The sequence below is a fragment of the Dermacentor albipictus genome, chromosome 2 (genome assembly GCF_038994185.2).
Source record: "Dermacentor albipictus isolate Rhodes 1998 colony chromosome 2, USDA_Dalb.pri_finalv2, whole genome shotgun sequence".
NCBI classification, from domain to species: Eukaryota; Metazoa; Arthropoda; class Arachnida; order Ixodida; family Ixodidae; genus Dermacentor; species Dermacentor albipictus.
In genome coordinates this window covers 211,176,237-211,198,886 of record NC_091822.1, presented here as the reverse complement: position 1 = coordinate 211,198,886, position 22,650 = coordinate 211,176,237, and the positions used below count along the sequence as shown (strand labels likewise).

Sequence of the window (22,650 nt, the reverse complement as noted above, 5' to 3'; positions counted from 1 at the left end):
TCGCATGCATCGAGACGGATCACTGACCTCTCCAATGGCTGCAGACTATCTCTTTCACAAATGGCCGCCTCCTGCACAGGAGCCTCGCTTTGCAATAACATTCCTTTGAGGTGCGTTACAAAAAGGGGAGTCTCAACGGTAACGCCGATGGCTTAAGTCGAAGCCCCTAACGTGGGAATCAGCCTCAAAATTGTTTGTTATTGATGTTTTTCTTCTTGAGGCAGGATTTTTAACATATTGCTTTTGTGTAGTGTTTCAAAGTGATGATGTGCTTTCTAGTGCAATTTTCCGATTTGTGGACGCGTTCTGAGTGCTGCTAGAATACTGTAAGGAACTATGCAGTAGTATAAAAGGGGAAAGAGCCTGGCATGGCTTAGTGAGGGTTGTGCCGTGCTTGCTGACTGAGCGGCTGAGTTTCGGCGCAGTTCTAACGCTTGCTGGGAAAGAGAACAAAAATGGCAACTCTCCTGAAGTCACTTTGCAGTGTCCTGTGTGAACCTGAACGTGAGAACGAGGCCTTCTCGGTGCGCTGCGCTCAAGAAACGCCGAGGGACGACCGACTTCGGTTATGAGCATCATCGAGCGACATCCCTCCGGACAGCGGATGCAGTCCCCTGACCATCGGGATCTCCCTCCCCCGGCGGGGCGGTCTGTTACGTTTCGCCTACGACGCGCGGTAAAGCCAGCGCGGATGCAACGTACGCCGGAGCTTCGTCCAAGCGGCGGACATTTTGGCCCGTTCGGAGCGGCCGCGACGCATCCCCGCCGAGCGCGTCCCGGCATGTTTCAGTGCCACGTGTCTTCGTGTGTGCGTGTGTGTGTGTGTGCCCACGCTTGTCAAAGCGCGGCAGCTGGGGAGAGGAGCTCCCCCAGTGTGAAGCGAGGAGGTCTGACCGGCGCCGGCCCGGCTGATGCGTCACCTCCTTGTCCCAACGTGTCTATCAGTCCGACCGTCGCCGCTGTCACGTGGTGTCATCTCGTGACCTTCCTTCTTGCCCGCGACGCCAATAGTATAAGAGCAGCTGCCCCCGGACGCCAGGAGAGGCTCCGATTTCTTCTGTTGAGTAAAGTGCTCTCCCGTCTCTCTACTTCGGTCGACCTGACCGCCCGCTCTTTGCGATGCTAGAATAAACAAGTTGTTCTGTTAGCAGTCGCCTCATGCTTTGCTGGGACCTTCGGATGCTTCCAGTGTGCCCCAGGCCACCAGGCCAACGCTACCCTTGGGGCTTGCGACCCATTTGCAACAACGGGTGTCAGCACTGAGGTTCCGACAGCTGGTGGCAGCGCTGAGATTCCAACAGCCGGTGCCATCGGTGCGGATCAAACACTGCGGATCCGGATCATGAGACGGAAATAATCAGAAGAATAAGAATGGGCTGGGGTGCGTTTGGCAGGCATTCTCAGATCATGAACAGCAGGTTGCCATTATCCCTCAAAAGAAAAGTGTATAATAGCTGTGTCTTACCAGTACTCACCTACGGGACAGAAATCTGGAGGCTTACGAAAAGGGCTCTACTTAAACTGAGGATGACGCACCGAGCTATGGAAAGAAGAATGATGGGTGTAACGTTAAGGGATAAGAAAATAGCAGATTGGGTGATGGAACAAACGAGAGTTAATGACATCTTAGTTGAAATGAAGAAAGATATGGGCATGGGGGGACATGTAATGAGGAGGCAAGATAACCGATGGTCATTAAGGGTTACGGACTGGATTCCAAGGAAAGGGAAGCGTAGCAGGGGACGGCAGAAAGTTAGGTGGGCGGATGAGATTAAGAAGTTTGCAGGGACGACATGGCCACAATTAGTACATGACCTGGGTAGTTGGAGAAGTATGGGAGAGGCCTTTGCCCTGCAGTGGGCGTAACCAAGCTGATGATGATGATGATCTGTACGGTCGCGAACCGACCTTGCCCCTAGACACGGTACTTTCTCCTGCTGCGATCTCAACAAGCGAGTATGCGCGCGACGCCATCGCCCTCGCCGACCATGCACACCAGCTTGCCTGTACTCGACTGACGGCCTCGCAAACCACTCAGCAGCGTCAGTACAACGCCCGCTACCATGACGTACAGTCTTCGCCCGATGCGCTTGTGCTCCTGTGGTCGCCCTCTCGTCACATCGGACTTTCAGAGAAGCTCCTTTCGCGATACACAGGGCCCTACCGCGTGCTGCGCCAGGTGGCGCCTGTAGCATACGAAATTGCTCCTGTGAGTTCAACCTCGTCCTCTACTCTGGCATGTAGTGATGTCGTGCACGTCAGCAGGCTCAAGGCCTACTACACTGATTCTGAATCCGACCATTAGTCGCTCCGGGACGGCACTTTTGCCGCCGGGGGTAGTGCTACGGAACAGTATTTGCGATGACGAAGAGGCGAGCAGTGTGAAGACGACGACGACGATTAGAGGCTAGCGCGGACTGTTGCCTCTTGGCCAAGTGCGGCGTATGTTTTTGTAAATATACTTGTATATAGCTTTTCGTCTGCGTCTTCCTACGTAACAATATTTTACAATGTTGAGCCAAATGGGAACCTGTGCCTCTTGGTATGGATCGCTCATGTTCTCTAAGCGCTCGTCAACACAGCGGCCTGACTGACCTACATACACCTTGCCACATGACAACGGAATCTTGTATAGCACAGCGATGCTCTGAAATCTCCGAACTTCGTGTAGTTCTTTTCACAATCTGGTTTTTTACTTGTTTTAGAAATACGGTTGCCCAACATTGACAGTTTATGAGGAGTAGAAAAGACTACCGGAATTTGGTATCTAGTGGCGACATTCTTTAGATTGTGAGCCACTCTATGGCAATACGGCACAACTTCAGACCTCTTTTGTGTAATACAGTTACTTTTGTGCCACTTCCCTTTCCGTTTCTGAAGCAATACCTCAGAGACTGACGTCACCACCACACTTGGTTAACCGGCAGCCTGCAGCCTATTTAACTGTGCAATTAAACTCTGGTTCGCAGTGCGATGACAAGATTTCATTAACGAAGATTCTAGACACATCAAACGAATGGCGCGTTTTTCAATCTTTTGAGTGCGCAGACGCATAAGGTAGAAGCTCCTTACGTGCACGTGGCCAGTACATCCAACAGGCGTGACCTGTTTTTAAGGATAGCTGCAAATCTAAAAACTGGAGTTTACCGTGAAGTGTGAAAGTTAGACATTTGCCATTGTCATTGAACAGAGTTAGAATGTCAGCTACGGTAACGGAGCATTCGTTGTTAGTCTGTTTTATTACAACAAGAAAACCTTCACCATATCTAAAAATTTGAACCGAGTCATTGTTTAAAGCACTCTTAAGAGCGCGGTCGACAAACGATGAAAAATATTACAAAGAGCAGGCGACAAACATGAACCAATACAGACACCATTTTTCTGAATAAAAATCTTGTTTTCGAACCGGATAAAAGTCGCACTTAGATAAAATTCGAGAAAGGGGATGAAATTTTCCGAGGACAACCCGGTTGCATTAAGAAAATCTACCTCACCACTTTCTTAGATGCCCGTCATCACACTACGAAATAGCTCATCGTGCGGTATTGAGTAATAAAGATCTTCGGCTACTGAATGGTTGTTTTCCAGAAAGGAAACAACGCCGACGGAATTCTTTATCCCATAAGGATAATCAATAGTTAAATGGTTCAACTGTTTTTGCAAAAAGCGGGTAACCAAAACCTGCCAACAGTTGTTTTCAGTTACTATTGTATGGAAAGGCACAACCGGTTTGTGCTTTTTTGCAGTGAAAAAAACCTCTAGAGCAAGCACCTTACATTGTTTGACATCTTTCACAAGGTTGGTGAGGCCTATGCTTTCCAACAAAGAAACGGCTTTGCGTTTTAGCTTTTGAACTTCTTGTTTGCCAGAATTAAGTTCTTGTCGACAGCCTGAATGGCTTTTTTGTTGAAGACGGCAGACGGAGCTATCACGAAACCGCCCTGTTTGTCACTCAGTAACAACCGAAGTTCATTCTCTCTAAATAAAGATACTGCTCTTTTTATCAGAGCTGTCGATGGTGGCGCGTTCTTGGTGACGGTCCTACGAAGACAATCCACTCCATGGAGGAACCACTGCTCCTGGTCCTCTAGTCCACTTTCCTTGCAATGTGCCTGTTCAAGGCCAGTAGCTCGTGTGCAGAAATTCTTGGTTCCGTGCTAAACTTAGGCCCATTCTTTAACAATGCAGCAACTTCGTCAGGAAGCCTTACGTCACCGAGCAGCTGAAATCCAGCGGTGACAGCTAGGTTGCGTTTTTTTCTTCTGTTTTGATGAAATTGCTACCACTGCAAAGCCATGGTTTTGTGAAACGCTATTATTCTGCTTCTGTACAAAATTTGTGTGTGTGAAACCCTTACAGTAGATGCAAGATCTTTTTACCTCAATATTTCAGAGCATTTCTGTATGTCCCGTATGTGCATCTACATGTCGGCCCATTGTTAGCATAAACGCACCAGTGCGTGGCTCGTACACAATGCAGTGCACAAGTGTCAAAAACCAAGTGCATGTGTGAAACGCTAAGGCAGTGGACAGAAGCGGTTGGCTTGCCAGGAATCACTTCTACTGTTTCGCAAACTTGCTCATCTGCCCAAGACCTATGCTTGCAAAGAGCATCCAGAATCATTTGTTTGTGTCTGTAGGCCACCGTCTTAAGTGGCAAATTCACTGTTGCATAAATGCCATGCTTACTGTAGCCCTGCTGTGAAGTGTCCACAATCTGTCATCCTTGCATGGCTGTGGGAATCCCAGCCATTTCCTGTTTCTGATGACAAGGAATGAAAACACTGCGGCACATGCCTTACCAATTGCCATCCAGAAAAACCCTCAAAAGACCAAATAAATATGTTCACTCTTTTTATTCTGCGATTGCGGCTTGCACTTACCACGAAATATACGGCCATCACTGAAGCATGCCATGCATAACCGTGCATAAAACAAGCTGCTCCTGTTGCATTATGCTAGTGTCGTATTCCGTCATGCTCCATTTGTGAAATGAACAAATTTTGGCCTATTGTGTGATAACGTCACTGTAATGTACTGTTGTGGAAACACATGCTGGTGTGTTCATGCTACCAGTGGGGATGCTACTTTGGACCTTACTGGAAATTGTCAAGGCCAGCCACCTACTGCGAAAAATGCTGGTCAGGCCTCTCTCGTGCCTTTCTTGTGCTCGTGGTTATACTGCGCTTCGTCAGGAAGCCGAGCGAGTACCTGAAATCCAGCGGTGACAGGTTGTGTTTTTTTTTTCTGTTTTGATGAAATTGCTACTACTGCAAGGGAAGGTTCTAGTCATTTTCCTGCATCTTTAATGTCGCTTCCAGTGAAGTGTCATTATTCTTATTTGCACAAAAGAAATTTTCTGTGAAGTCCTTTTGATGGGTACATCTACAGTTTTACAAGGTAAAGTGCTACCACAGTCTATACGTAGGTTAACCATCTTTTTGAGACTGGCTGAGACTGGAGACTAGCTGTCTCATTGAGCCAATGAGACAGCCAGTTTGTTTTTTTGCATTACGTGCATTGCTGTTGTTGCAAAGATGCCATTTTGTGCCTTTGTGCAAAAAAGTGTGCATAGTGATAGCGCCAGATATTTGTTGCTCTATCGTACTGTTCGTTTAGTTATATTTGTGATATCACAGTTCAGATGCCAATGCCGTCAGTTTATTCTTGTCATTTTCCTTCACAAAACATGCTTACATCACTGCGTTAATTTGATAATTATAATTTGTCTTCATGTTGAGGTCACTTCAAGACGCATTTATAGTTTCCCTGTACTGATCTTGTTAAATTTAACATACACTCCTGCGGGCATCTTTTGTGATTTTCATTTTTTTTTGTGGGTCCTTATGGACTTTTCTTTAGTATGTTCTGGCACAGGTCATGTTTTGCTGTGCCAAGCACACAAGTGTGTTCTTACAATATGATTTTTAAATAAAGATCCGCTGTTTATGCGGTTTATGGGCAAGTCTATGCCTCAGTAAGGCTATCATAAAAAGCTGAGCAAGTTTTATTAGAAGGCTTATATGCATAATTTGATTTCACATTGATGCAGCTTAATATCTAGAATAACTTTGACTATTAGAGTTGATACACAATGCCTTTTACTGTGCATAATTGTTTTATTCTGTGCATTTGGAAGCTGCCCATATACATTTCCGATACCTGTGTACCAGTGGAACTTACATTAAATATGTTGAATGTGCCAGTTTGCAACATATGCTTCTGTTGCAGATGTGTCCACGTATGTGTCCACCTTTGCAACCTGCACCAGTAAGATGGTCCCCGTTGCTTTGGGGGTACTTAATTACTTGTGAATGCAATTGCACCTTAAACCAAGTGCAGTATCGTGCGTGTAACTGGTACATTGGTTTTCAGGTAGAGTACAGCTTCTAAAGCATCGAAAAAGCCGCAGTATGAGCAAGGTGACACACAGACAAAACTGAACAATGTATAAATAGCGTATTTATCATGGATGCTCTCTCGATATCTCATGGACGTTTCTGTAAACAATGTCCACATTTAAAATCCCACAATTAAATGTCCCCAGGATGTCCATGTCCGGATTGTTTTATCCAGCGGACATTGTTCGGATATTTAGTTGAAAACGTACATTATTTCATGTCCGACGGACGTCCATTGAACGTATTCTTTTTTTGCACAGGACGGTCCCTCCGATATCCAGCGTATGTCATTTGGATTTGTGGGGATATCCGGTGGATGTCCAAACGCCCGGCGCTAAACGTCCATCGGGTGTACTGTGGATTATTTGTGGTCTTTTGGGTTGCTGCGATGCGGGAGAAACAAGGGCAACGACGGGCCGATCCGACCTAGTTGGCCAGAGAGGCCGAAGCCAGAGGTGGCGACTACGCGAAGACCCAGAATACGCCAGTCGAGAGAGAGCCAGGATCGGTGCGAAGCATCGGCGATTACGCCAAGACCCTGCAGTGCCGGACGCCGAGTATGAGCGGCGCCGAGCTCGTGCTTCAATCAGGGGTGCGAACGTTCAGTTTCAACGTGAGTTGCTCTCGTTGGAGTTTGGACATTCCTGCCAAGTATGCGATCGACTGTGGTTTGACTCGAACCTATCAACGCTCAAGACGGTTTGGTCTGTCGAGAAAGGTGCACAAGACCAGCTTCGCTGGTTCAAACCTCGCGCGACCGAGTGCGAGCTTGCCCGTTTTTTTCTCATGACTTACCATCCATACTAAAAATAATACTCATTGCTTTTGACGTGCGGTGAACTCTAGCATTCGCGCTGGCATCAGTCTCACTGATTCTAGTGGCAATCCTATCGCCGATTCAGATTGCGCTCAACTTCTCACTGATACATTATAACAGTTTTCACTCAAGCAAACGCTAACTCATTGCCTACATTAAATGGGAATCAATATGCAAGAGGTATTGATCAGTGAGCCTGGTGTTTTATCTCTACTAAGCAAGTTAGAACGTCACCTAGGGCCAATCATGTAGGCTTCAAAAATAAAATTTTAAATAATACATCGCATAGTATTAGTTCCATGTTAACGGCCCTATTTTCCCTGTCATTATCAACTGGCTGCATTCCTAATTACACGCATAGCTAAAATAATACCCATATTCAAATGAGGTGATTGTGCTTCTCCGCTTAATTATTGTCCGATCTCTTTAACCAGCACTATTCGTAAATTACTCGAACATATCATAGACAGTCATCAACTTCCTTGAAGAGTACAACATTATTTTCAAGCATCAGCACAGTTATTGCGACGGCTACTCAAGCGACAGCCAACTTCCCGGATTTATTAATGACATACACGCTGGGTTTCAAGTTGATGCAATATTTTTACATTTTTCTAAGGCATTTGATCGCATACCAGACCATAGATTGTTACTTGAACGTTTACAACTTAACATTCACTCTAATATAATTGCATGGATCACCAATTTTCTCTGATATAGAATTAAGTTTACATAAGTTAAAAATTCTAACTCATCTTATGCTGATGTTACGTCTGGAGTTCCACAAGGCAGCGTAGTCGGACCTTTACTCTCTCTAATGTATATTAATGATTTACCCAGTTGCGTGACGTCCAAAATCAGGCTATTTGCAGATGATCGATTGTGTATTGTATCAATGTGTAACAAGTAACACTCATAGCCACTTACTAAAAACTGACCTTGAAGTGACATGCGCATGGTCTTCTAATTGCCCTAATGCCATTAAATATTTCGAAAACTAAACTCGTGCCTTTCACTAATAGACCACGAATTCCAACCACCTACTCCCTCGATAACAACGCTGTGTAAAACTCATCACCACTTACAAGTACCTTGGTATCAAGCCCAAACGCCATGAACGATTCTGTGCGCGGCAGCCTTGAGCGACGAAACGGGCCGTCACACGACTGATCACTCGTTCTTTTCGCTCGATTGCTCAGTTCTGGAAATCTACAATACATCGCTCGTCACCCGGAAGTGCTATGAGCAACTAGCCAATAGCACGAAGCCGGGACTGATTGTACACCAATCAATCAAGCCCTACCGATTCGCATGGAACGAGCAAACGACTAGATTTTGATTTGTGCAAGGATAGGAACCTACTGCAGCACCTTCAGAGATATATTACGCTGCTCCTTACACTGCTCCTTGATACGTGCAAGGGTAGGAACTTACTGCAGGACCTTCAGAAATATTTTGCGCTGCTCCTTACCGTCAAACACGTGAACTTCAATTAATAAAGCACGGTCACGAAGCCAGCTTCGGCGCAACTGCCATCATAACGGCAACACCAGGGAGTCGTCGCTCGAAGTCTTCATCTAGCATGGTGTACGACTTGCAGGCGACGAGTGAACGCAACGGCTATCTCCATCGCGTCACTGTCAAGCACAATATCGCTTGCAATCTTCATTCAAACTTATCGTGGAATCGTAATTATTTTTCACCCTTGCTTCCACTAGCCGTACTCTCGAACTTCTTAAACGTAACTTAAAAGAAGCTCCAATGCATATTAAGAAACTAGCATACACCACATTAATCCGCCCCAAACTCTCCCGAGCCTATAATGAATAAGCATGCTCTCGCAGTGCAGTTCAAAATGAAATAAGTACGTATGGCTTCAACTTCTACGTATTGCGAGGAAAGCAAAACTTGCAAAATGGCCATGTACTACAAAATACGCCAGCACATTTCACTAACATACAACGAGAGATGCAGTCCCAGAATCTAAGCTACTTATCTGACCAATATCGCAGCTATTGCTGAAATGGTCGTCGAGCGCAATGTACAAGAGGCGTTAGGAAATTTCAGAAAAATCTAACGAGTGACAGGCCGGGTATCGCTGACCAGAATATAAACGCAAAACGCAGCACGTGGTCGTAAAACGCAAACAAGCTCACCCTTCCGGTATTGCCTCAACTTATGGCGTACATCCAGTAACCAAAATAAATAAATAAATAACAGGCCTTTTCACAGACATCAATAGCCGTCATTTATTAAGAAGGAGAAATTTTATATTTTAAAAAGGTGGGAAGGCTGCAGAATAGGAACAGCTCGAAACAGCTACTCCGAAACATCCCTTGGCAGCATGCAACAATATGGCACCCTACCTCCCCACGAAACCGGCAAAAATGGCGGCGAGGCGGACGATTCCGGTACGTCTCATCCTTTCCCGTTTCACTCTCGAGCTCGCGAGGGTAATCGGTCCGGCGTCAAGCGTCAGTTGATTAACTCAACAAGGTCTTACTCTTTATGTTCGCCGAGGTCGCCCATATATTACGAAAACCACTACAATACCCGCTTCTGGTTTAGATGAAGCACGAACAACTTGGCGCGAGTTTTGGGAGTTGACAAAACCGCAATAGCTTTCTTTTTTAAGTGATCAAAATTATGCACTTTATAACTCGAAGAGGCAATGAATAGAGCAATGTATACATGAGTTTCATATGTAATCACATTTAGAAGCCCTGCTGTGTGTTCTCAAGGTTTGTAGAGGCGAATCGCGTTCCTTCTTTCCCCGGGCAGCCGTCTCAACTGTCCGCACAACATACCCTCTAAGTTTCGTCGACGAATAGCGCAAGGAGCACAAAAGTTTTGTGATACATCGACATATAAGATGCCGAAGAACAGGAAGCAGCTTGTCGAAATGTCCAACTGGTCCACGACCAAATAAGATGACGCAACAGTTGCGCAGCAAATGCACCCCCCCCCCCCACCTCCGAGACTATAGTCACAAAAGAAGGGGAAGAAGGGGGAGAGGGTAACAGGCAACCGTCAACTCCGCCATCTCCGCCGCTTCTGCGAACCAGTGCAACGTTTATAGATACTTTTTTAGTTCCGTATCTCTCCGCCTCGCCCATAGAGAAAAAGCGGCCTGTTGCGATTCTCGCCACCGTGGCGCTGCGGTTACGGGTTGCGCTAGGAGCGTGAGCGTCGTCTGCTAGCAGGCAGCGTTCCGCTGCGGCATCTCAGGTTCTCACCAATTCTGGCCGTCTGCTGCAGAAGAAATAACTGTTCTCGGGAAGGTGCTCGGCATTTTTTTGCGGCTATTCCAGTTCGCAATTTATTTGAAACGGGCCGTATTGTGCAAGGAGTAATGTGTACGCCCAGGTATTTTGAGTGGTGGCGGAAATATCAAGAATAACAGCGTTTTAAATGAACGTTCGCGCATCAGTGGCTGTCAAGCGTGCACACGAATTCGCTACCCATGCCAATCGCGCGAATCTATTGCAGCACGTATAATATTTCCTCACAGCCGTGCGGAACAACTCTTTTCTTTATGATACGCGCAGAGATCCACGTAGCTGAATTTATGCGCCTCAAGAGCTGGCTGCCCGTTTCAGCGACTGCGCAACTCGCAACCGTCGAGTGCTAACTTGTATTCTTCCATCCGAAATTCTCCACGCTCATTCTACTTTAAAGAAATATTCGACATTGGCTTGCTCAATACATGTGTATCGCGATGCACACGCAGTACACAGCGATTATATGAGCATGATCTATGCAGTAACTGTTTTCAAAATGGGAAAAAGAGGAACTTTATTAACAATGGCGTTCACAAGCTACATTGCCTTGGTGAAACTTTTGCGGTCACGGTTCTATCTAGACAAGTTTTGCTTTCTTTCGTTCCTTTTGTGCACGAATTGCACTGTCATTTCATGTCTGATAGTGTTCTGTAGCACTCTGGACTTAATTGTCAGCCGCAAAAGCAAGCACACCGATCCAGTCAGGCGGGTATCTATGGCCGCGGGCTGATTTTGCTGCCTGTTGCATGACTGCTGTGCGAATGGCGACCTTCTGTACTTCAGGTAGGTCTTGCACAAGCTCGTCAAGGGATGTTGTGAACGTGTCCCTCAGCTTCTCGCTGAGCCGCTTCACTTCCCGCTTTTTGCGCTCACGTGCTGCAGTGGCGCGAATCAATCGCTTCCTCAGCACACAAGCTGCGACAGGGACCTTCCTCCTTGCTGGCGTAGATATCTTCTTCTTCAGGCTCTTAATCAAAGTGACGCACATATTGCAGACACCTTTGTCTGCGTCCGTCAAAACTGAGCAGTCCTTGTGGAACAATGTGCTTCCAACTTTCACCCCTGCTCTGCTGGTGGCAACATCACTGCAAGAGCAGCCTAGGCAAAATTGTTTGTTGTGTACAATCTGCAGCAGGGCTTCTAGATCTTGCAGAGAACGAATCTCTACATCAAAAGACGACTGTCGGAGCAGCCTCCCGTTTGCGTGGACAACATAGGTGATATCGTCCCGCACAACGACGCTCTTCGGGATTGTGTACGCCCCCGCTTTCATTCCGGCCACGTAAAAAAAAAAAAACAATCACCCGCCGTGGTTGCTCAGTGGCTATGGTGTTGGGCTGCTGAGCACGAGGTCGCGGGATCGAATCCCGGCCACGGCGGCCGCATTTCGATGGGGGCGAAATGCGAAAACACCCGTGTGCTTAGATTTAGGTGCACGTTAAAGAACCCCAGGTGGTCTAAATTTCCGGAGTCCTCCACTACGGCGTGCCTCATAATCAGAAAGTGGTTTTGGCACGTAAAACCCCAAATATTATTATTAAAAAACAATCTGCCGACGCTGCCCTGGTTCTTCTTCGAGTACTGCTGTTGTCCAGTTGGCTGGGAGCCGAACTGTCGCACTATTCTCGACAATCTGAGCAAAATCGGTGCACTGCAGGGGAACAGGCGCCTCTTGGTTAGTCAGCTGCTCTCGTCGCTCCGTGGGCAAGTGTGCTTCGTTTGTGGTCACATCGTGCGTAGATGCTGCAGCTCTCTTTTTCGGAGACCGCCGCCGAGTCTGCCTTCTCGACAAGTAACTGGGAAGGTTGGGGAAGTTAACGGGGACTGCACCTTCCTTCAATGCCCAGTACGCCCGGTCGATCTCGACTTCACCGTTGATATTGAGCTTAAACGTCTTCGAAATGTCCGCTTCGTCAAAATAAAGGTCACGAACCTTGCACGTTTTGCTCAGCTCTTTGTCCGCGCGGGGAATAGCTCTTTTCCATTTGCTGAGAAGTTCCGGATCCGATGGCGGTGCAAAAAGTGACGCTTCTGAGTGTTGCTTTTGTACCCGCTCGTACAGCCAGGTGCGTAGCAGGTCGGCATTGCGCTAAGCCCAGCATATCAGAGAAAACACACCGTATCGACAGAGTTATGAAATGCTTCCGTCCGCGGCCGCACTGTTCGATAGCCCCACAAACCGAGCGCACTGCAAGGTCAAGGTTCTCGCACAGGGGTGAAGACAAACGCAGGCTAAAAGAATCGTGCACAGAAAACACGCAACTGTGCCACAACTTTTAGTTCAGCCGACCGGCACACGCCGTCAATGCTGCCGCCGGCACCGCGCAACCCTAAAGCCCCTCAATCTCCCAAAGTAGCGCCATTCACTTCCCTCCTCCTCCGCTCGGCGCGGCCTCGACGGTGGCGCCGCTGGTGGTGGGCCTGCCGTAGCAGACGACGGCTAACACGCTACGGGAGGAAATCCGCGGAAAAGTTCGTTCGAGTCCTGCGGAGCAGTTTTTTCAATCTAGATCTTGCTTCGTCAGTCGGTAACGAAGAATGTCGTGTCGGATTTGCGGAAGAAATAGAGAAAAGCACCATTATTCAAGGCGTATTTAAGGCGTAAAGCGCGCGCACGTTGAAAGTTCGTGTTGCTGAAACACGACACAAGCACGCGGTGTGCTCAGACACGCGAGTAATTACCAGAGTTTCAGGTTTTGACAGTGCGAAAGTATGTGCACGTGGTTTCGTAGGTTAATTTACGTACCTGCAGGATGCTTTTGTTCGGCCGGCGCGTGAGAGATTCCGACTGTCTGCGGTCAGCAATGCCTGGCAGCAGGGCCGTTTCTGTTCCGCGCCTTTTACAGATGTACGTAGCTCATGCACAGGTTTTGGTGGCCATGAGCAACGTTTTCACACATAGGCGGTATAGATAATTTTAACAACGTACCAGCATATGAAATTGTTATTTATTTATTACAGTGCAAATGGTTAGAATTTGATAGAAAAGAAAGAAGGAACTTGATGGGACAACTGGAAAGAGGTTCAGAAAATAATTATCCCCCTCCCTCATTGGCACCAGCAACACTTTTGTTGAAGTGCTAATTTTATCTCTGTATACTACGTGCGTCTGTATTCTTTTGCGTTGTAAGTTTTCACAAGGAAGCAGTGTTGCGTTAACTGGAACAGTCAAGGCACACAAGACAGAAGAAAAGTTGATTCTTGGGTTTTACATCCCAACACCACGATCTCATAAGGCACGCCATAATGGGGGCTCTGGATTAATTTTTTTTTTCAGCTGGGGTTCTTTAACGCACCCCCAATGCACTGGACACGGGCCCGTTTTGACACGGGCGTCAAAAGAAGAGGTTGGAGGAGCCGTGTCACTTCACAAAGCCGCGCGTTCTTTGCCACTTGCTCGAAGTCAGCCCGCCCGATCTTGTGAATCCACACTTTTCTTCGTTTTGCGTTGCGCCCGGCGGATGGTAAAACAAAAAGCTTTTTGCCGTCACTGGGTCTGTTGTGGCAACCGTAGGCGCAGCAGCACGGCATCGCAATTAAGCACTCGGCCCTAACACATTGTATAAAACTACCGCGCTCCTTCAAACCGCCTGCCGTACTTCGTCGCGTAGGCCCAAGAATGGGGGTCGCAGGCCCAAGATTGGGGGTCGCAGCGCGCTGGAAAGAAAAGATATACGAAAGCGCGGCGCCTGCTCTGCGCCGGAAAGAAAAAAATATACAAAAGCGCGGGGCCCGTTTTCACGTGACACAGATTGGCCAATGGGGGAGCGGAGGAGGCTGGGGCGACAGGAGGAGTGGAGGAGGAAGCGCCTGGGTGAGCGGGGTGGCGGAAAGATCTAAGAATGGCGCTACTTTTGGAAAATTGAGGGGCTTTACGCAACCCGCGACCGCAGCGCCCTCTCAGCGCCTAGGAAGAAATCACGCCCGCCTGGGAAGGCGCAGTTCCGGAATTAAGAAAGTATCTATAAACGTTGAACCAGTGTTGCCACGACACATTGAAAAATAGTAGATTTTTTCGCGAAAAATCAGTAGAAATCAGTAGATTTTAATTTCAATTTTTGCACTCAGTTTATGAGCCCACGAATTCAGCGCTTATATTAGTACTCTGTAGAAGTATTGTAGCTTCAAGGAAATCATAGAGTTTCTCACTATAACACTTAGAAGGTAATCTGGCGCCACCGTCTATGGGAGTTTCTTAAAGGGGCACCATGCCGTCATGGGAATGACGGTACAGTGTCTAAAACGTGGATATGGCTACGCAAATAATGCGTTCTGAAAGTAAAATCTTCATAAAATGTTTCCATTCACGCGTATTACATCTTTACTCACCCACGATCCATGGCCAAGCGAAGAAAAGCAAGAACAGACGACGAACTGTTTCAAAGCGAGCGCGAACCTTGTCGCCTGTCCTCCAACTTTAGCGGCCCGCTGATACTTTTTACGTAACGTGTAGTCGTCCACACAATAACAAGTTCTCATAGTTAAACAAAACATGTTTTCGCGTAATAATAAAGCTAAAACAGCTTTTAACGTGCTGTTCTAGTAGAAAATGAATCACTGTGACAGACGGAACGATACTTGCCAAGCGCGTCTTCAAGGTGTCCTGTCTCTACGAGAACGATGCCAATCCGAATCCACAACATACCGGCATTCCCATGCATACCACAGCGCAGCAGCGCCAGATTTCCCTCTAGGTAATGTAGTGAGAAACTCTATGCAGGAAATAGTTGAAAAATTGACCCCGAGATTCTTAGCGATACTTTTGAAAAACCCGGGGATGCAGAGAGCCATCGTCAAGCACGAATTTAAAAACAGCGAAGCCCTCCGATGGCCTATTCAAAGGCGTCAGATGGTAGTTAGTATCTGAAAGCTTTAGAGTATAGTATCTTCCAGACAGGGGTAATTGGAGATCGCTGGGAGAGGCCTACACAGAGGCCTCCGTGCTGCAGTGCACATAAAAATAGGTTGGTCATGGTGATGATGATGATTATAATGGTCGTTTCATAGTTGTGGAGTTCGGTAGTGCACCCACTTTCACAAATTCACCGCCTCACCGTTTCCCATAGAGCATAGAAACTCTATGCCTTTTCCCCACTTTGCTCAAAGACAGAGGTAGCGCCACGTTTGAGAGTCTGGAAACGGAGGAGTGTATGTTAACCTCGGATCCAACCACATTTTTTTTTCTCTCGCTAGGTGGCATCACATTAATATAACCTCTGTAACGTCTATAACCATCCATCCATCCATCCCCCGTACTGAAAAAGTTGCAGATTTCGCTTTCGTTTCACTAGAAAAGCAAGAAAATCAGCAGATTCAAGCGCTTTATCACTGAATCAGCAGAAAATTTAAAAAATCAGTAGATCTACTGATAAATCAGCAGCCGTGGCATCACTGCTGCGAACACTGGGTGCGCGCCAGGTCATCGGCCTGGCTGTTCAGTGCCGTGTGCAGGCGCTGTCTTATTGGTTAAATTGAGACACGAGATCTGCCGCTTTGCTAGTCGGACGAACACATATTGGCGGCGAGGAGTTACGGAGTCGCCATCTATCGGAAGCGCCTCGCTGGCGTAGTATGAGGGATCACGTGGCGCGCTCTTCATAGGTTTTGCTGTCAGCGCTCACTGAAAACACCACGCGCCAGCTCTCCCAGACATTTCTGTAAGTACTTTTGAAACGAGAGAAGTTTTTACTGCCCAAATAACAATCTTGGGCAAACTGAAAGCACAGAATCGTTTACAAACGCGATCTCTTTACCGAATACGTACAGTGAACGCCACTGCACGCGGTCGCCGCGATGGAGTCTCCCGAACCGGTTTCTTGCGTGAAAGGTGGGTAAACGCTGAGAGAAAACTATGTGAAATATGTTCTTATAGTGTTTGTATAACTAAATGGAGCGTAATAGGACGAAGCCTCAATGCAGCGATCGCGCAGATTCGCAGCGACCGACTGCGCGTCTGCATGCTTGTCCGCGCACTGTTTCGCTTTCTCCACGTGCGCGTTTTCGCACCGTGCCATGATCTTTAGGCCGCAGAATATGAGCATTTGACAGTATACAAGCAACCACTGCTGCGTGGGCGCTATCAGAGCTGTTCAAAAATAATTTCATTGTAGAGACTTCGACGCCTACAGGGAGTGATGTGCCGTCGCGACGATTAAATATTTTTTTTTTCTAAATTCGTTGAACTTTCAGTATTATTTCTCGAGTTGCGTCGCACTGTATGTTTATCGGTGTTCTCAGCGTGCAACTTCCTGCTGCTCCTTTTTTGTAATCCAGTGCATTAATTCATAACATAAGCATGACCAGGAGGAGGAATAAACATTTATTGTAGAACCAGCACTTTATGATGGCCGGGCCTAAGCCTCCCACGAAGGGACGTCGAGGGCTTGCCTCGCCGCCGCCTCGCGGGCGTGCTGGGTCGCCCAGGTTTGGTCGTCGAGGGCGGAGCTCCGCAGAGCCTCATGCAAACTCGACGAGAGAGTCGATATGCCATGCTTTTTTTAAATGTGCTTCTTACCGCTGCCTTTCCACTCCACTGAACTTACCAGTATCTATAGCATCGACAAGTTCATAGACCAAACCATCATGACATTAGTCGAGCAGCGGACTGGGGTGAGCGTCTCAGTGCGCGTTTTCAGAACATCGCAGACCGGGCGCCGTAGCAGAAATCTTCCTCGCGTCTGTGCTTGCTGCATACCCGAGTTGTAGCCGATGACTGTTTGCCGGTTTTATGTTTCGCGAGCCAAGCTTCACACAGCTTCTTGTCCTGCGGCTACGTGTGAATAAGGCTGACACTGGCCTCCGTTACGTGCGTCCGGCCCTGCGGCACCGAGCAGTAGCCTACCATGTTGCGCGCCTTCAAAGGCAGCCACTACCTATTGTAGTGCTTTCAAGCGTTTTAAAGGAGACACTCGGAGGGGGAAAGTTTCGCCACTAAATGAGGACCGCAGCGTACGAGGGAATTTAAACTCGTTTTCAGCTCGCTTCGGCGCTCCCGAAGCAGCCGACGCGGCCGCTATGTCCACGTGATCCCTCCTAGCACGTCACGCCGACGGTGGCGCCAGCTTTTCCAGTGGTGGAGCTCGAGGCCAATATGTCGGCTTTGGCGCGAAAAGGCAGACTCCGCGCGTTTTCCGTTCGGCGGGAAAAGGTGACCATGACGCGAATACGCAGAAGTAGATGTTTGATTGGTGAATATTTCCAATACATCAGTGTTTCTTTTTTTAATGAAAATAAAAGAAAGATATGTAGTCACCCTACAATAATGACGCCTACTCGTTTTCGTTCCGACAGGCCAGTTCAGTTGTCTGCACTAATGCGTCACCAGTGACTGTGTTCCTTCTATAGAAAGTGCAATACCAAGAAAAATGTGTTTGTACTGGAGAAGGCATAATAGGGAGTACACTCAAACAAATGTACACCATTTGGGTCGTATCTTGCCACATAACAATAGTCGCCTGTCTGGCTCGCGTTTCCTTTCTTGAGAACGCTGGGCTCGCTACTTTCCTGTCAAGAATGCCTTTCATGCTGATAACGCGCATGCCGTTCGTGACTTGGAAGGGCCGGGCTCGCAGCGTTAAAGAAAGGAAACGGGGACCAGAAAGATGACAACTGTTGTGTGGCAAGACATGACTTAAAGGGCATAATTTTGTTTAACAGTCTGTGCACTAGAAAACAACTCTTAATTGTTCTGTTGTGATATCTTCGAACTGGCAACGCTCATAGTGAGCGCGACGGTGTGGCCGTGTCCTTTGGTTTTATCCCGTCGTATTAGCTTTGTTTTGAGTATATTTGTGTGCGTGCGCGCGTACATATTTGACAAGCAGTACACTCACCGCTGGAACAGCGATCGGAGATCGTTGTTCGGGCGCGTTAGTTCGTTTAAGGCCGATCCATACGACGGACCAAATCTGCGGACCGATCGGTCACGTGATACGACGCCACGGCCCGCCGCGGTCCGGTCCGGCACATGCACACGGCGCACCGCCATAGCAGAAGGCAGAGCAGACCTATCAGCTACACTCTCGGCCACAGTGTTATCATTGCAATCATACCGGCTCGAGTCCCACAGAGCCAGGAACTGCTCAACGAGGGATACGAAATAAAAAACCTCCTCGTCACTCCAAGAGACATAGTGTTTAAAAAAATATATCTGCTGCACGCACGTGTAGGCGGAACGGCGGACAACACAACACCAGTGCAATGCATCTGCAATTTCGCGGATATGTGGTGGCGATCCAAGATATGCACCGTGCCAGCTTGCTGATTGGCTGAAGGAATATCCCGTGAGGAGCGTCACAGGAAGGGCTCTTTCGTAAACGTCATTTTGACGATGCGTGACGTTGCGATGGGCTGCCATTGCTGAGATTTTCCGCCATAATTTGCGGTGCGTCGAGCCGCGCGAATAATGCCAATGAGCAGTCATATTCAACAGCAGCCGAGAGGAATGCGTATCGCCACATTTTCCCCGTCGTTTGGCGCCATGAAAATCTTGTTCATAACGCGTGCTCATGGTATTTGCATCGCTCTCGGGTGGTGTTGGCATTTGCGTTTTGGGCCATCATTTTTTAAAAGAACGCGTTTCTGCGAAATAATATAGGTTGGACATAGCAAACTTTCGACAATGTTGTCCACTTTTCTCTGCTGCGTTCTAAGAATACCAGAATAGCGCGCTGGGGCGCTATTCTGGACATTCCGTCATTTTCTTCGATGCGTGACGTAGACGCGACGCGAATAAAATGGCGCTGATGGCCCCATTTTGCTTTCGTAACGTGACGCCAACTTGACGTTTTGCCTAAGAAACTGAAATGAAGGCACTGAACGTAAGGTTCTCGGTAAAGCAAAACAGTTTTCCTCCGCAGTAAAAATAAAGCAGCTAGCTCAAAGCGCATGATGATTTCGTTTAAAACGCATCTCGCTTCCGTCGTCTGCTGCGTACAAGCCGTCGTCTGCTGCATTAGCTAGGATGCGTGTCCCTGGGAAATGGAATGAGTCATCGTATGTTGGCGCCAACAAACTTGTTTTCTTTGAGACAACATACGCGACCTACCAGTGGTGATGCGCGCACGTTCTAGGCCATGTTATCGCTATCTCGTGAAACGCAAGTGACTCAGCCCGACTCGGCTGGCTGAGAAACGACCGAATATTACCGATAGCGTTGCGCGCGCCAGGGATCTCCACTAGCGCGACGCAAGCGCCGGCGCTGCCATCTCTTGTTCACTTCGCTGGTTAGTCGCACCGCAGGCGGATAAAACCCCTTAACCTTCGTAAAGTAGTGACACTCTCCTCCTCCGCTTCACTCCTCCTCGTTTCTCCTCTCTTTCACGTTCCCTTCTCGACCGTGGCGCAGACGACCTTTCGCAGAGTGAATGCACGCATAGCAAGGCACTCGCTTTCCGTGATATGCCCGCCATTAATCAGGCGCGAGGAAAAGGACTCGACGAAACTCCCTCAGTACGGCGAATTTCGGCTAATTATTTTCTACCGCGCAAATCGTCTCGCCCCATTTCCCGCTCCCTTTGACGCGTGGCAATTAGGGCGCGGGCACCACTTAATCATCAAGAAAGAAATGACACGGCCAGGCGCGCGCTCGCGGTGGTCGGTGAAAACGCACATTCGAAAGCAGACTTTTCGTTTTTCTCCCACCACGCAATGCGACTATACCCCCCCCCCCCCCCCCCCCGGCGTTCACGTTGGCTTTCGCAGCTCCGCGTAACTTCGTGTACAGCATAGAATTTCTAGTCGGATGGTTATACAAATTCAGCAACGGCAACTTTTGTTTCATTTTTTGATAACTATTTCTTAAAAAAGAATCTGAAGGAGTGTTAACGCTATGCGTTGACGACTGTGAATGTATCGCGTGCCCTACAATTAGGTACGCAACATTTGTCAAGGGCGTGTCGCAAGATCTTGTTGCGAATGGGTGCAAACAACACGTTTACGATCGAATGACAACATCTTGACTTCCAGCAAGCCCTCAGCCTAGAGAATCCCCGCCGCCCTTAGCATGTGAATTCGCGGCGCGTATCAGCTATGACGTACAAAAGCTGACGGAGGTCACTGCACTGAAGGTTTGAAAGTGCATTACAAGCTACAGTGCCACCAACGTGTGTGCTTGCCAATCTAAGCGCGTGCAAAGGCTCAGAAGTGGGCACTGGTGCTATTATGTTTCTCGTGTCTCAACATTGACAGAAATACCGCGGCCGATCATCGAGTCGGGACTCTGCGTACACAGGAAAATCAAATAAGTTTTTAGCATTCGTGCGCGAAGCGGGAGCGCGATAACAATGCTTAACTCACTCTCAAACATGAACATAGTGGGCTTGAGTAATTTTCTTCAGGTTAGTGACTTATCACGAATAACACTTCATCGTGCGTTGGTTCGTCCGTTCACTAAGTGACGTACTTGTCGCGAACCGAGTTGCACTGAGGTGCATGCATTGAGGACAGTTGCGCGCTCCCTCCGAAGTAACATTTGCGATACATGACTTTATATAGTGAAGTCGCGTTCGCGCAAAGAATCGCCCCACCATGACGCGGCCGAAATTGCCGCAAGTGAAATTGTTTTACCTATAGGTCAAAATGATATGAAACGGCATTCGAGTTGCAAGTTAACAGATTATTTGCAGCATAGATGCATTACTGATTTGCCTTTGCAGTCACAAGTCCGCGTGCACCATTCATTGTCTCATTGCGTAAATAAACGCACCAGCCTAAGAGTCCTACAGCAAGCGCGTCTCAATTAGGCACAGTGACTGTAGAAACTAACAGTGGAATGAACGAGCAAGCGAACGACTATATACGAGCGCGCGAACTAAACGAGCGTGCGAAGGAACGAGCAAACGACTAAACCAGCCAGGGAACGGGCGGGCGACCGTACGTTTTCTTTGCGAGCGCTCCACCGCCGCATCTTAAGCTTCGCACACTTTAAAGCTCACGTGAATTAGCACATACGTCTCAATTACCTATGATGCTGTCGCTCGGCAACGAACGCACCGCGTAACACGGTTTCGGGAGAGCACGCACGCTTTTCATCGGTGCCTCTGTATCGCAAATCCACCGGGCGACCGCCAAAGAGGAACACGAACAAGTGAGGCAAACAAAGCTATTCTATCTAAAGAAGGCTAGTAAGTAACCACAAAAGGCAGAGAGTTGCTCTCCTGAGGCGCTTTCATGATCGAGACTGAAATTTTGTCAAAAGGACTGCGCGGAATCTTAAAAATTTCGTAATCATGTAATAGCACGAAACCTCGCGTGCCCGCGAACTCAAGCCCGTTGACGTATAAGACGATTAAGCACACCAAATACGACTAACACGACCACGTAGTGCGTATATAAACAAAGCAGACGTTGCGTAAAAATCGTGTTAAAGCGTGCGTACAAATGACAACATGCACAGTGAACTGTGCAATATCTACTACGTTACTGCCCGCAGCACAATACTCAAGCCTGGCACATACTATACTCTGAGAGACGCACAACTTACCTCACATAGTCGCGCGGAGGAAGCTGGTCGGAAGTTCTCCCTCCCGATTCGGTGAAGCCATGTCTTTCTTCTTAAGCCGTCGCGCTTACCGGACGGTATCGCGAACAGATTCTTACCTTTGCTAAAACTATATTGGCATCCGAACGCGCAGCAGGTCATCGTCACAGAAAATGACGTGAAGCGACGCCGCACTTGCCACAAAACATCCTTCAAGGCGTTCACAAAATCAAAACAACACAGAATAGGGATGGAAGGAATGGCGCGCCGACAAGCGCCGCTTCTCTAGCAAAAATGGCACTGAAGCGTGACTGTAAACAAACGAAGCCGGCGCAAGGGGCCACGTGATGCCATTAGGCCAATAGCGACGCGGCGTCGGCTTCGGCCAGAGCAGCTCGAGGAGGCGGCATTCTTCAAAGCGTCGCACTACTTTACGAAGTTTAAGGAGTTTTACAGGCGGAAACTTCAAGGCGCCGCCTTGCGTACATTTCTTTTTATAAATTAGAAAGACGCCGTTGTCATAACTTTTCATTGTGCGAAAAGGCATTAATCTTGATTACAGTACAAATGCAGCAGTGAAAAGTGGACAACATTGTCGAAAGTTTGCTAGGTTCAACCTATATTATTTCGTATAAACGCGTTCTTCTAAAGAATGATGGCCCCAAACACAAAT

At 47.9% G+C, this 22,650-nt stretch overlaps 1 long non-coding RNA gene across 1 annotated transcript in view; it reads right to left on the bottom strand.

Annotated features, from left to right (window-relative positions):
* The window catches only part of LOC139046767 (uncharacterized), a 75,636-nt gene extending 53,424 nt beyond the window's left edge, over positions 1–22,212 (bottom strand). The window contains exon 1 of the long non-coding RNA XR_011512367.1: positions 21,981–22,212. This is a non-coding gene — a long non-coding RNA (uncharacterized lncRNA). The remainder of the gene's footprint in view (positions 1–21,980) is intronic.
* Positions 22,213–22,650: the final 438 nt, after the last annotated feature.